Here is a 13,691-nt window from a genome sequence, read left to right on the forward strand (position 1 = left end):
CCAACTTCTGGGCAGCCGGATCCATTCTTTTGGCAGTAGGGCCCCGGCTACCTTTGTGCAAATGAAAAGAAGGTGCTCAGAGAAGAGACTCCCTTGGGGCAGCAGGTGCCTAGAGGCAGAGCCGCCCAGCCCCGGCATCTTCTGCCACACACACCCCTGCTGCACCCCTAACGTGGTGATGTCAATACTGCAGAGTCTCTTTATGGGACAGCTGGTTTCTGTCCCTCACAAGCACGGCCCCATTGGTGCAGGAAGCCCAGGACCAGCACTGGAGGGGCATCCACGTGGGACACAGGCGTCTGAGACTGGGCTGAGTGAGAAGAGCTCTTCTCTGCTGCTGCTGTGCCCCCTGGAGGGTTGCCTGCCCTGTGGACATCTCCTGGGGCCAGGGTGGGGGCCTGAGGACACTCCCAAGCCCCTAGACTATCGAGTGCCCGGTGTCCCGCCGGCCGGGGACTCCATGCTCTGGCTGTGGGACCTTGGGCCAGTCACTTGCCGCCTCTGAGCTCACGTTCCCATCCGCACAGTGGATGGGTGGTTGGGAGAGATGCAAGGCTGACCATGTGGGATTCTGGGACAAAGAGAGCGACGGAGGTCCTCTTCCCCTGGCACAGGAGAAGCATGCCCATGCACGGGTCAGGGCATGCAGGTCACTTCAGACCGCACCCCCAGCCTCACACCTGCGTGCATTCGGTCAGGAGCAGGTGTTGGAGTCCGGCAGTCCAGTTCAAGTCCTGGTTCTGTCACTTAGTAGCTGCGTGTCCTTGGGCAAGTCATTTAACTTCTCTGTGCCCCCATTCCCCCAGGGGTAAAAAGGAGATACGAAATTCCTACCTCGTGTGGGTGTGGTGGGGATGAAGCAGACCAACACACGGGAGGAACTTGGATGGAGCTCCGAGGGTGAGGAGTACCTAGCATGCCTGCTACAGCCATCGTCAGGGTCCTGACCCGCGGGCCCGAGAAGTCAAGGCCGTATAGCTCTCCTCCCACCAGCCCTGGCTGCCTCCGGATCACTGACGGAGCTGGGGCCAGCCCCTTCCCCTCGTGGGGCCTGGGTGACCCCGCCCAGAAAATGACGCTCGGACTGTAAGAGGGCGGGAACCACGGTGTCTTCACTCTGGGTCCCAAGACACAGAGCCGAGCTGGCACTGAGACAGTGAACAGATCCGCCGACCAGGCGCCCTTGCCCCTCGGGGGCTGTTTCTGCAAAGTCCCGGGTCTGCAGCACCCCAGGGGGCCGGGGCATGCCCACCCGGTACTCCCTCCAGCGTGGAACTTCGCTAAACAGCGAGATGGGTTGTTAAGACCTGGAGAGACCCGTTCTCAGCTGCAGTCAGGTGTTTTCTTTTCCTTTCTTTATTTTTAAATGAAACAAAGATGAATATTCTTAATGATAAAAGGTACAATTCACAAAGAAGATAGACATCATAAACCACTAGATACCTAACAACAAAGAAACAAAGATACATAAAGCAAAAATCAGAAGAAATATAAGGGGAAAGAAAAAAATATATATATAATCATAGTGAGACATATTAACATTTCTCTGATAATTTAAATATAATACATTTATAATTATAGTAATTTATATTATAGTCTACACAAATATATTTAAAATTTTGTGGCTCATACATTGTTATTAGATTTCCATAGGACAGTTAGAAAAATTGGCAAAAAGATAAACATGACTAAATTTCAAAAAGCAGAACTCTGATTTTGTGTGATTCAGTTGTGCATATACGCATATATTATTTTTGAATTATTTTCCATTATGGGTCATTACAAGATATTGACCACAGTTCCCTGTGCTACGCAGTAAACCTTTGTTGCTTGGTGCATATCTATTTTTGTAAATTAGCAATCTAGCATTCTATTCATTAGTCAGGCTTTTTCAGACCTCCCCACTGATGCCGACACCCACTCCTCCTGACACAGAGGCCTCTTTGCGGCTCCGCAGGACAGCCCTGCCCCCTGCCCACTGCCCGCTGCCCCCGGCCTCGGTTCAGGTTGGAGCCAGAAGGCTGGTGGGAGGAGAGAGCTGGACGCAGATGGAGGCCCCCTGCGTTCCTGCTTCACCCTGCCTCTCCCCGGGGCCCCTGCCATCCCGCCAGCCCTGCTCACCTGTGCAGCTGGGAGTTGGAGTCAGGAATAGATTGTCTTTCGGCTCCTGTGAAGACAGTGAAGGAAGCCCCAGAATCCTAGGCTCGCGGGGCTGTGGGCATCTCTGTCCCCTCCCACCCTCTATGCAATCGGACACAGGGAGGCCAGGAACGTGCAAAGGCTGCTCAGCCAAAAGGGGAGTGGAGCTCCTCCATCCAGGCCTGCGAGAGTGCTCACCTGGCCCCCTGCCCCAACCAGAGCACAGCACCACCCCCCACCTCCCCCCAAGGAGGAACAGAGCTTAGGGAGGGCCATGCCCACAGGAGGTCACTTTTCGGGAGAGGGCTGTGGGCCCTAGTCAGCCAACGGAAAGCCTGCCTCCTGCCTGTCTGAGGCTGGCTTCTAGAAGTGAGAACCAGGACGGATAAACAGGACTGACACCCTCCAAGGTGCCCAGAGCCTTGCAGGCCGGGTAGGTAGAGGGAGCAGCCAGCCCTGCCCTGGAGGGAGGCCATAATCACCTGTGCTCAGGTGTCATGTGACCTTCCTTTACCCAACCCTCTAGCTGCTTCTTGAGCATATTCACACCTGAGAGTTCTTTTCACCTCCACAAAGCCTGAAAACATGCATTATTATTTGCATTTTATAGTTGAGGAAACTCAGGGGGTGGGCAGGGAACAGTGTCCCACTGGATCCCCTCCCTGGCTCAGCTGCCAACTCATGGGGCGCTCTGGCAAGCCTCCTCTCCACTCTGGGCCTCAGTTTTCCCATCTGCAAAATGAGACAGCTGAACCCAATGGCCTCTGAGGACTCTCCTAGTATTCAATTCTCCCACCACAGGGCAACAACCCTCAACAGCCTGTTAACTGGACTGCTCCCATGCCTCTACAGCTGAATAAGCTCCTGTGTCCCTCCCAGCTTGTGGCATTTTCCAAGCATGGCTTATTATCAACCCCATTTTACATACAAGGCAAGTACAGGCAACCAGGGGCAGGAGGAGACTGCTTGAGATCCCACCAGGAGTCAGTGGCTAAAATGGAGTGTGAAGCTAAGAGATCCAACTAGATTTCCCCCCATCTTCCCTAGATCTGTGCTGTCCAGTCCGGCAGCCACTGGCACATGTGGCTGTAAAGTGTGTGTGGCTGGCGGAATAACGCCCTCCACAGGTGCCCACATTCTAATCCTCGGATCTGTGAGCACACTACTTTACATGGCAAAAGGGACTTTGCAGGTGTGATTAAGGATCTTGAGATAGGGGAGGTCATCCTGGATTTTTGAGTGGACTCAGTATCATCCCAAGGGTCCTCATAAGAGAGAGTTGAGAGGTTTAGAGTCAGAGAAGGCAAAGAGACAACTAAAGCAAAGAGAAAGAAGATGTGACAACAGAATCAGAGTTTGGATTATGCACTTTGAAGATGGAGAAAGGGATAGATGGATGGGTGGATGGGTGGATGGGTGGATGGATGGGAGGTGGGTGGATGGATTGGAGGGTGGATGGATGGATGGGTGGATGGATGGATGGATGGATGGGTGGGTGGATGGGTGGATGGATGGATGGATAGATGGATGGATGGGTAGATGGATGGATGGATGGGTGGGTGGATAGATTGATGAATGGGTGGGTGGATGGGTGGATAAATGGATGGATGGATGGGTAGATGGATGGACGGGTGGGTGGATGGATGGATGGGTGGGTGGGAGGGTAGATGGATGGGTGGGTGGGTGGATAGCTGGCTGGATGGGTGAGTGGATGGATGGATGGATGGATGGATGGGTTGATGGATGGATGGATGGGTAGATGGATGGATGAGAGGGTGGATGGATGGATGGACGGATGGGTGGATAGATAGATGGGGGACTCCTGAGGCTCGATCCCGCCTTTGCGTATGCCGAGCCTCCTCCCTCATGACCTTTGTCATGGGCGGAGTTCCTCACACTGGCTCCCGGCAGTGATAGAATTCCAGTTGAGCTATTCCAGATCCTGAAAGATGATGCTGTGGAAAGTGTTGCACTCAATATGCAATATGCACTCAATATGCAATATGCCGGCTCCCGGCAGATAGGTGGATAAATGGATGGGTGGGTGGGTGGATGGATGGATGGGGGGGTGGATGGATAGATGGATGGGTGAATGGGTGGATGGATGGGTGGGTGGATGGGTGGGTGGACAGATGGATGGATGGGTGTGTGGGTGGATGGATGGATGGATGAATGGGTGGATGGATGGGTGGGTGGATGGATGGATGGATGGGTGAATGGGTGGGTGGATGGGTGGGTGGATAGATGGATGGATGGGTGGATAGATGGATGGGTAGATGGATGGATGGATGGATGGGTGGGTGGATAGATGGGTGGGTGGATGGATGGATGGGTGAATGGGTGGGTGGATGGTGAATGGGTGGATGGATGGGTGGGTGGATGGATGGATGGATGGGTGGGTGGATGGATGAAAGGCAGTCTGGAGAAGACAAGGAACCAATTCTCCCCTGGAGTCTCAGGAAGAAATACAGCACTTGATGACATCTTAACTTTCGTCCCATGAGACTCATTTCCAAACCTTTCTAACCTCCGGCACTGTAAGATAATGACTTTGTGCTGTTTCAAAGTATTAGGTGTTAATTGGAAACTAATATGGCACTTGACATTGACAACTCCAAACTGAGACGAGCCACGAGTCTAAAATACACACCACATTTCGAAGGCTTGGTATGATGAGAGGATTTCATTGATCTCCTTAATATTTTTTATGTTGATGACACGTTGAAACAATCAACATTTCATTATATTAGATTAAATAAAATTTATTAAAATTAATTTATCCTGGTCTTTGTTTAGTGTGGATATTGAGAAATTATACGTGCCGCTCACGTGATACGTCTACTGAGCATCCCTAGAAGGCTCTTCTCATTGCCCTGGTGAGGGGCAGGCCCTACCCCGCTGTTGCAGCTGGGGATGGGGCCCTACGCTGGGTAAGGGAATCACCGCCCACACACACACACACACTGCAGACTGGGGACCTTGGTGGTGGGCAAGAGTCCCGGCCATGCCCCCCCTACTCCCACCTGCCTGGGCTGAGCCCTGCCTCCGGGCCAGCCCATGTCCCTGCTAGACGTGACTTCTATTTTTAGCAGCTGTACTCACTGCCTCTGCACAGCTGGCTCCAAGGCTTGCTGGGTGGGGGCCAGCCCCAGGTCTGCCCTCTCCCCGCCAACGGGGGTCTCAGGAGAAGCCGACTCCCTGGCGCGGGGGCCTCTCAGAGCACAGAAGCTGGCCTAGCGGCATCTCTGGCAAATGAAGACTGTCTTCCTCTCATGTTGTCTGTCATGAGGCCGGGCTCAGAGGCTCTCCAGGCTGGGAGCGGGCAGGGCAAGTCTGAGTGTTCCTCCCCAAGGCCAGACCTGCCCAGGGAGGCGGGCAGTCACCCCTCTCAGGGGGCCTTTCTCTGGAGCATTTTCTACCTTGGAAAGTATTTTAAGCCAACGAAAAGGAGAGGGAGGGAAGAAGGGAGGAAGGTGGATGAAGCCTAGCTCCAGGGTGTGCAGCTGACCTCTCCTGACACAGCCGATCCTGAAAGGACCAGCACACAGCGAAAGGCAGCACGGCTCGAAACCCGGGGCTGCCTTCTGGTTAGAACTCAGGCCCCGGCCCCCAGGACAGCTGGGCTCCGTTGCTGCCCATCTGTTGGGGCCCTCCTCCCCCTCCTCCACTGCGCCATCGGCAACAGGGGGAGTTAGAGGGCACGGTGAGGTCCTGGGCGCAAGTGCCCAGCCCTGGGTCAGGCACCCAGGAGCCCTCCTGGGTAAACACTTGCTATTGGTAGTATTTCCCCAGGGCTCAGAGTCCTCGTGTCAAAAGACCCCACAGCTCGTGAGGTCACTGTTCTCATCATCACCATTCAACAGAGGAAGAGACCGAGGCGGAGGGAGGTGAGGTGTCTTCAAAGCCACGGCTGGTGAGGGGCAGAGCTAGGAAGTTTTGGGTAACAGTCCTAGGAAGGTATAATTAAGATATAACTCACATAGCGTACAGCTCACCCACTTAAATGTGCAAGTCAGTGGCATTTATATATATTTTTTCTGTTTCTTTGGTGGAACCCTAACTGATACAGCTACAGTCTAGAAGACTTGTTTTCAGTTTTAAATAATGTTCTGTTCTCTAAACATAAATTTGTTTTTAAATGGACAAAATACATGATCATTTAAAATTATATAAAGATAGGGTGCATTTTATGAGAAGTAAGTCATACTTCAATAAAGCCATTTAAAATAATAATATAAAAGTGATAGCTGCTCATTATTTTTATTCTTTTTTTTTTTTTTTTTGCTCACTATTTTTAAATGGAAGAGAGAAATAGAGAAAAGTGTCTCACTGCTCAGAAATAAATACTATTCACTTAGTGGTGCATTTCTTGCCAGATACAGATAGATAAATATATACCAAATACACACACACACACACACAATCTTCAAATTGGTATTATATGTGTATACCAATCTTTATCTTTCATTTTCCATTTCATATTATTATTATTATTAACACTTTTCCATACCATTAAAGATCTATGAAAAATTATTATCATGACACTGTTGTGTTCCATTATATGGAGGGGACAGAAGAAATTTAGCCATCCCCTACCTGCCTCTTGAGGAATCTGTATGCAGGTCAGGAAGCAACAGTTAGAGCTGGACATGGAACAACAGACTAGTTTCAAATAGGAAAAGGAGTACGTCAAGGCTGTATATTGTCATCCTGCTTATTTAACTTATATGCAGAGTACATCATGAGAAACGCTGGGCTGGAAGAAGCACAAGCTGGAATCAAGATTGCCGGGAGAAATATCAATAACCTCAGATATGCAGATGACACCACCCTTATGGCAGAAAGTGAAGAGGAACTCAAAAGCCTCTTGATGAAAGTGAAAGAGGAGACTGAAAAAGTTGGCTTAAAGCTCAACATTCAGAAAACTAAGATCATGGCATCCAGTCCCATCAGTTCAGTTCAGTTCAGTTCAGTCGCTCAGTCGTGTCCGACTTTTTGTGGCCCCATGAATCGCAGCATGCCAGGCCTCCCTGTCCATCACCAACTCCTGGAGTTTACTCAGACTCACGTCCATCGAGTCAGTGATGCCATCCAGCCATCTCATCCTCTGTCGTCCCCTTCTCCTCCTGCCCCTATTCCCTCCCAACATCAGAGTCTTTTCCAATGAGTCAACTCTTCCCATGAGGTGGCCAATGTATTGGAGTTTCAGCTTTAGCATCAGTCCTTCCAAAGAACACCCAGGACTGATCTCCTTTAGAATGGACTGGTTGGATCTCCTTGCAGTCCAAGGGACTCTCAAGAGTCTTCTCCAACACCACAGTTCAAAAGCATCAATTCTTCGGTGCTCAGCCTTCTTCACAGTCTAACTCTCACATCCATACATGACCACTGGAAAAAACCATAGCCTTAACTAGATGGACCTTTGTTGGCAAAGTAATGTCTCTGCTTTTCAATATGCTATCTAGGTTGGTCATAACTTTCCTTCCAAAGAGTAAGCTTCTTTTAATTTCATGGCTGCAGTCACCATCTACAGTGATTTTGGAGTCCCCCAAAATAAAGTCTGCCACTGTTTCCTCTATTTCCCCATCTATTTCCCATGAAGTGATGGGACCAGATGCCATGATCTTAGTTTTCTGAATGCTGAGCTTTAAGCCAACTTTTTCACTCTCTACTTTCACTTTCATCAAGAGGCTTTTTAGTTCCTCACTTAATGGCAAATAGATGGGGAAACAGTGGCAGACTTTATTTTTGGGGGCTCTTTTTACACACTGAAAATTGTTTTCCAGAAATGATATATTAATTTAAAATTTCCCAAGTACTATATTGTATTGAGGTATATATATCTCATCCAAGTGTTGCTGTATGTGTTAATATACTAGATGCAAAATGGCATTTTCAATTGCCTTTGTATCTGGGGAGGATAAACCTGATTCATACGGTCAGTAACTATCTACACTTCATGTGAATTGTCTACACGTGCCCTGTTTCCAAATTTCTATATACATGTTAGTATTTTTTTATTATCACAAACATGGTAATAACTGTCATACTTATTGTATTTTTCTCACTTTGCTATTTGGTTTTCTGATTTCTTTCATGATTTTTAATACACTAAAGATTTTAATTTTTTGAATAGAGTTATATTTCTTATTGTTTAAAATGATCCCATCCAAATAAGGCACATAGTTGGTTAACAGTGTCACACTGCCTTCAGTCCCTTTGTTTTGAAAGTGTACTATAGTTACGTCAGAGGTTATGATTAGGGGGAACCATGTGATGACGTGCACAGGAATTCTGTACTATTTTTGCAACATTATGTGAGGCTTAATTTTTTTTTTTTTTGGCCACACCATGCAGCATATGGGATCTTAGTTCCCAGACCAGAAATGGAACCTTCACTCCTTACCCTGGGAGTGCAGAGTCTTAACCACTGAGTCATCAGGAAAGTCCCTATGGGAGTCTTAAATTATTTCCAAACACAAGGTTAAAAATAATTAAGTTGAAAAATGTTCATTTAGATTTTCGTTTAAGGTTTATGGACTCATATTTAAACTCTTTGCTCCATCAGTAATTTATTTGATATTAAGTGAGAGGTGAGATGCTGATGTAATTCTTAATTTCCAGATGGCTGGCCGACTGTCTTAGCCTTCAGGCTGAATCATCCCTCCTTTACCTGGTGATTTGGGCACCACCTTTATTATACACTGAAGCCCATAAATGATAAGGACTGTTTCTGGGCGTTTTTGTTCTGATGCATTACCAGATACATTGATAATGGATTCTGATGCCTTATCCATTCCTTATACCCTTGCCTTGCTGTTTTGATTACTACAGCTTCAGAGTGTATTTTATAATGTGACGTGATGGGTGCCAGTTTCCTTCATGCATCAGAGTACCCCTTTTTTATTACTCGTATTCTTCAACATGTTAAAATTCTTATTCTTCCAGTTGGAACAAACACAATAAAAAATATTTCAGAGATTTTTATGGGAGTCTCATGAAACTTGCAAATTACCCTGAGAAAAGTTGACATCTTTACAACATCCAGTTTTCCCATCCAAGACCACAATAGCCATGGAGCCCCATTTATTTTTTAATTTATTTTGTTTCTCAGAGAAGATTTGCTGTTGTCTTCTCAGCTTTTCACATTTCTTGTTAAGGTTAGTTATTGATGTATTATGACTGACATTTTTTTAAAATTATGTTTTCCAATTGGTAATGTTGGTATGTAGATGGTATAGATATACAGGACAGTGGCTGTCTTTTATATCCAATCATCTTGCTGAATTCTCTTATTTATTCTAGTAGCTTTTTCAGTGAATTTTCTTGGTTTTCAAGATGGACAAAGACCCTCTTTAAATCAGCATAATTTGTCTCCTTTACAATGGCAGTAACACTCTATAGCCACAAGGGTCATTTGGTGGATATATATATAATATAAGAAAGTTTCTGATTATCTTACTTCAGTTCCTTTACAAGGAAAACAATGGAAATAATGCTAATATATAAAATAACTATCTTGTTAAGGTGCTATGAGTTTTCGGTAAAATAAGATATTTACTCCAATTTCAGAGTCCTTAAGAAGTGGTAATCTTTTTGCTAAGTGCTTGCTTCACGTCTTACTGCAGTGGCTAAAACTTTCAGATCAATGTTGAATAATGGTATTGGGTTTCATTCACTATCAAATTCCTGATTTTGACTGGAGAGCTTCCAGGGTTTTACCCAAAGAGCCTGTTAATCAAGCAATGGTGCCTCTAAAGCCGTTACATAAATGCAACACGAAAACCACAGACTCCTCTTTAAGGCAACCTTAAATCTGAAAGCTCAAAACCTCTAACAAGTCTGTTATTTATACATCAATAAATAAAGTTGAAACAAAAACATTTTTTAAGGTTGCTGGAGGTTTCCGTGCCTTGCTTTCTTAAGGTGTTAGTTCCTTCCTGCAGGGGTCTTAGGACCTGAGTGAGGACAAAGCCCAGGAGGTCAGAGCACCTTCAAAGGAGTTTCGTTCCCTTTGGAGTTTGGACAGAAAGGGCCCTGGAACTGTAATTCTTTCACTGGCTTGCAGATCCCGACCAGCTCCTTGCTGGTTGTGAGACCTCGGGCAAGTCCCATCACCAGCTCTGAGCTCCACCATCCTCATGGGCAAAGCCGGGTGGCACAGTCCCCACCAGCCGGGTTATGAGGGGCAGCTGGGATGACACATGGAAAGTCCAGGCACACAGAAGAGTCCCCAGAATGTTAGCTGAAGCTGAGCGTGCTGAGGGATTGTGTGCTGGGTTTACGTAAGAGGAAGAATCCCTCAAGCCTTCTACCACGAAGCTGTTTATTAGGTGTTCACTCATCAAATCCTCCCAACGTCTATGTTCCTGGCACCGGGCTAGGCTCTGTGATCGGGGCTCCACATCCCAGCGCAGGGCGGAGGGGAGACAGGCAGTAAATGAGCACAAATAAACGTGCCTCCCCGCAGGGCGGGGCTGGCAAGGGCCTAACGCGGGGGCAGCTGACTGCCAAGGTCCGGCCCCGCCTGCACCCGCACCCATATGGAATGCATTGAGCGGCTGGCGCATTCCAAACGCGCGGTTCGGCTCTCCCAGGCGCCTTTTCCTGGACCTCACTAGGCCTTCTGCAGGCAGCCAGGGCCTCAGCGCCTGATAAGAGGGCCTCCCGCGGCTGCCTTCCACGAGAGCGAGAGCGAGAGCGCTGCCAAGGCCAGCGGGGGAGGTGGGAGGGGTGTCCTTGATGCTCCGTCTCTTCCCTCCACAGCCCCACCAGGGACCGGGGGATGGCTGGAGAGAAAGGGCCAGTGGCCCCAGGGGCCGCTGGAACCAAAGCGCTGGGTTGCTTTGTTGTAGGAAAGTAACGTTGAATAACTGAGTCAACCCCACGAACTGTAGCCCGCCAGGCTCCTTGGTCCATGGGAGTCCCAAGAATACTGGAGTGGGTTGTCATTTCCTTCTCTAAGGGATCTTCCCGCCCCGGGGATCGAACCCGAGTCTCCCGCATTGGCAGGTTGATTGTTTACCGTCAGGGAAGCCCAGAAAATTAATAGAAATATTTCAATTAAAAGTTCCACGGTAGAGCACAGGGAACTCTATTCAATATCCTGTGATAAACCCTAATGGAAAAGAATATCCAGATTTTTCTTTCATCTTATTTTTCATATTTCATATTTATACATATATATATGAGTCACTTTATATGTATATAAGTGAGTCACTTTGCAGACATATAACTGAGTTACTTTGCTGCACAGCAGTACTTAACACAACATTTTAAATCAAATATACTTCTATTTTTAAAAAGGAAATAAAATAAAAATCATGAAGTGGTCATGTAGGGTGCCCCCAAACTTTCTAAGCAGGTCTCCCTTCCCATCCTTGAGAGAGTCAGGACTCTAGGGGTCTGGCATTGATTCTGGGCCTGTCACAGAACAATGTCAGCTCATCCTTGACCCTCAGGGCTTGGTTTAATGAATGACTGGGTGAGGGATGGCTGAGCACCAACTTTGTGTGGCCACGAGTCCCAGGCCAATCTCATCTCCCTGACAGATGGCCCCTGCTTTAGGCATGGTCTCTATTTACAGAGGAGACAACGGAGGCTCAGAACTGGAATCCAGGCTCCATCCTTCCCTCCACTCCAGAGGTCAGCAAGCTGCCATGCATCCAGACCAGGTTGAGGGCTTGTTAAAACAGAGTGCTGGGGGACTTCCCTGGCAGTCCAGAGGTTAGCACTCCATGCTTTCACTACCAGAGCTGAAGTTCGATCCCTGGTTGGGGACCTGAGATCCCACAAGCCATTTAGCTGGGCCAAAAAAGGGGAAAGGAGTGCTGGTCCACCCAGATTTTTTTTTTTTTTTCAGCTCAGTATTTCTGGAGTGGGGCCAGAGAATTTACGTTTGTCACATGTTCCCAGTTAATGCCAATGCCCTTGGTCTAGGACACACTTTGGGAACGCTGCCTACACTATGGCACCCCCTCTGAATACACATTTAGTGGTTAGGGAGACCTGACATTCACCACTGGAAGTGAGATGGGCTGCCATCCCTATACCCATATTAGAGAATTCTGGTCTGTCTCGCCCTCTGGGGAGCACCCCCCACAACACACAGCGCTACACGCAGTTCTCTAAGCGCTCCTCCTGGACGCTGGGGGACACAGACTTTCTCAAGGGAGGGTGCACCCGTCAAGCAATGAGAACAAGTGATTGTCGATGATGAATTTTCTTCTGTAAGTGACCCCTGGGAGACAGGCTAGTCAGAGCCAAACAAGAGCTGGACGGCTTGGAGAAAACTGCCCAAGGCTTTCAAAAGAAAGGATGTGCAGGAGTAGGGCTGGGGAGTTGAGTGATGGGGAAGGCATGCCAGGGGCCGAGCATTCTAGGAAGAGGTGATGGGGCAGCTGCTGACCTGGACAGGAAGCTAGTGTGTCACCGCTGAAAGCAGGGTACCCTGGTCAGCAGAGAGCTGGGACAGAGAGTTGAGGAAATGGAGGGTTTCTCGGAAACTCCATTTTATTTCCCCAGTGGATACTTGTGGCTTCTTTTTCAGAGTCTAGCAGACTTGAGCAGGGCGAGAGTACCCCACCCGTGCTGCACACATTTTAATTAGACTATTAAATAAAGACACAGATACATGAGGGGGTTTATAATTAATCATCACAACTGCCATTTAGTGTGTCTATTATGTACCAGGCACTTTATATATAAAGCCTCAATCAGGTCTCCTAATGACTCCCAGAACGTGGGTGCTGAGATTATCCCCTTTTTTCAGACAAGGAAACTGAGGCTGAGAGAGCTTAAAGAACTTGGCGGAGACCCTAGTCGCTAGGAAATGACGGGGCTCCTGTCTCACCATCTCTAAACGGTCGCTTTCCTCTCTACTGTCCTGCCCCGCCTTTCCTGAACACCTGCTCCGAGCCGGGCCTGGGTGGGACCGTAGATGAATCATTCAAGTAGTTATCAATTCAGCAAGCTCTTTTTTTTCTCATTGAGCACCTACTCTTCTGTAAGGGCTTCTGTATTTATAGCATGCCTTATTCCAGAAAACACTTAATATAACTTCTTGATATACAAGGGAATAAAATTTTAGAGGCATGGTCATGTGACAAGGAACAAATGGAAACAGAAGCTGGGAAGGTCTGAGGAATCCAGGAGTGAGCCAGGCAGACCGAAGGGGGCACACGGGGTCCTCTGCGTGACGGGGGACAGACCCCAAATTGTCCTGAGCTTTCCAGCGGCCAAAACCGAATCCACGAGGTTCAGTGTTTGTGAGATACCCATGACTCAGGGGCTACCGCGAAGGAAGACCTTCCTGGGGCCCTGAGACCAGAGAGGCCTTCTCCTGGGGTGCGGGCATGCAAAGCACACCATGGACCCTCAGGAGCGACGTCCCCAAACGGCGTCCCTGCTGCCCCTACAGCGCAGGCCCCGGGCGCTGTTTCCTCTGCCCACTCCGTGCTGGCCCGGGTCCCAGAGCGGCTCGGAGCAGAGATCACAGCGCAGGGCGAGGCGGCCCCTCTCCACCCTCCAGTTTAATCCCCCTGCAGCCTTTA

Source organism: Bos mutus, chromosome 8, assembly GCF_027580195.1.
Source record: "Bos mutus isolate GX-2022 chromosome 8, NWIPB_WYAK_1.1, whole genome shotgun sequence".
In the NCBI taxonomy this organism is placed as follows: domain Eukaryota; kingdom Metazoa; phylum Chordata; class Mammalia; order Artiodactyla; family Bovidae; genus Bos; species Bos mutus.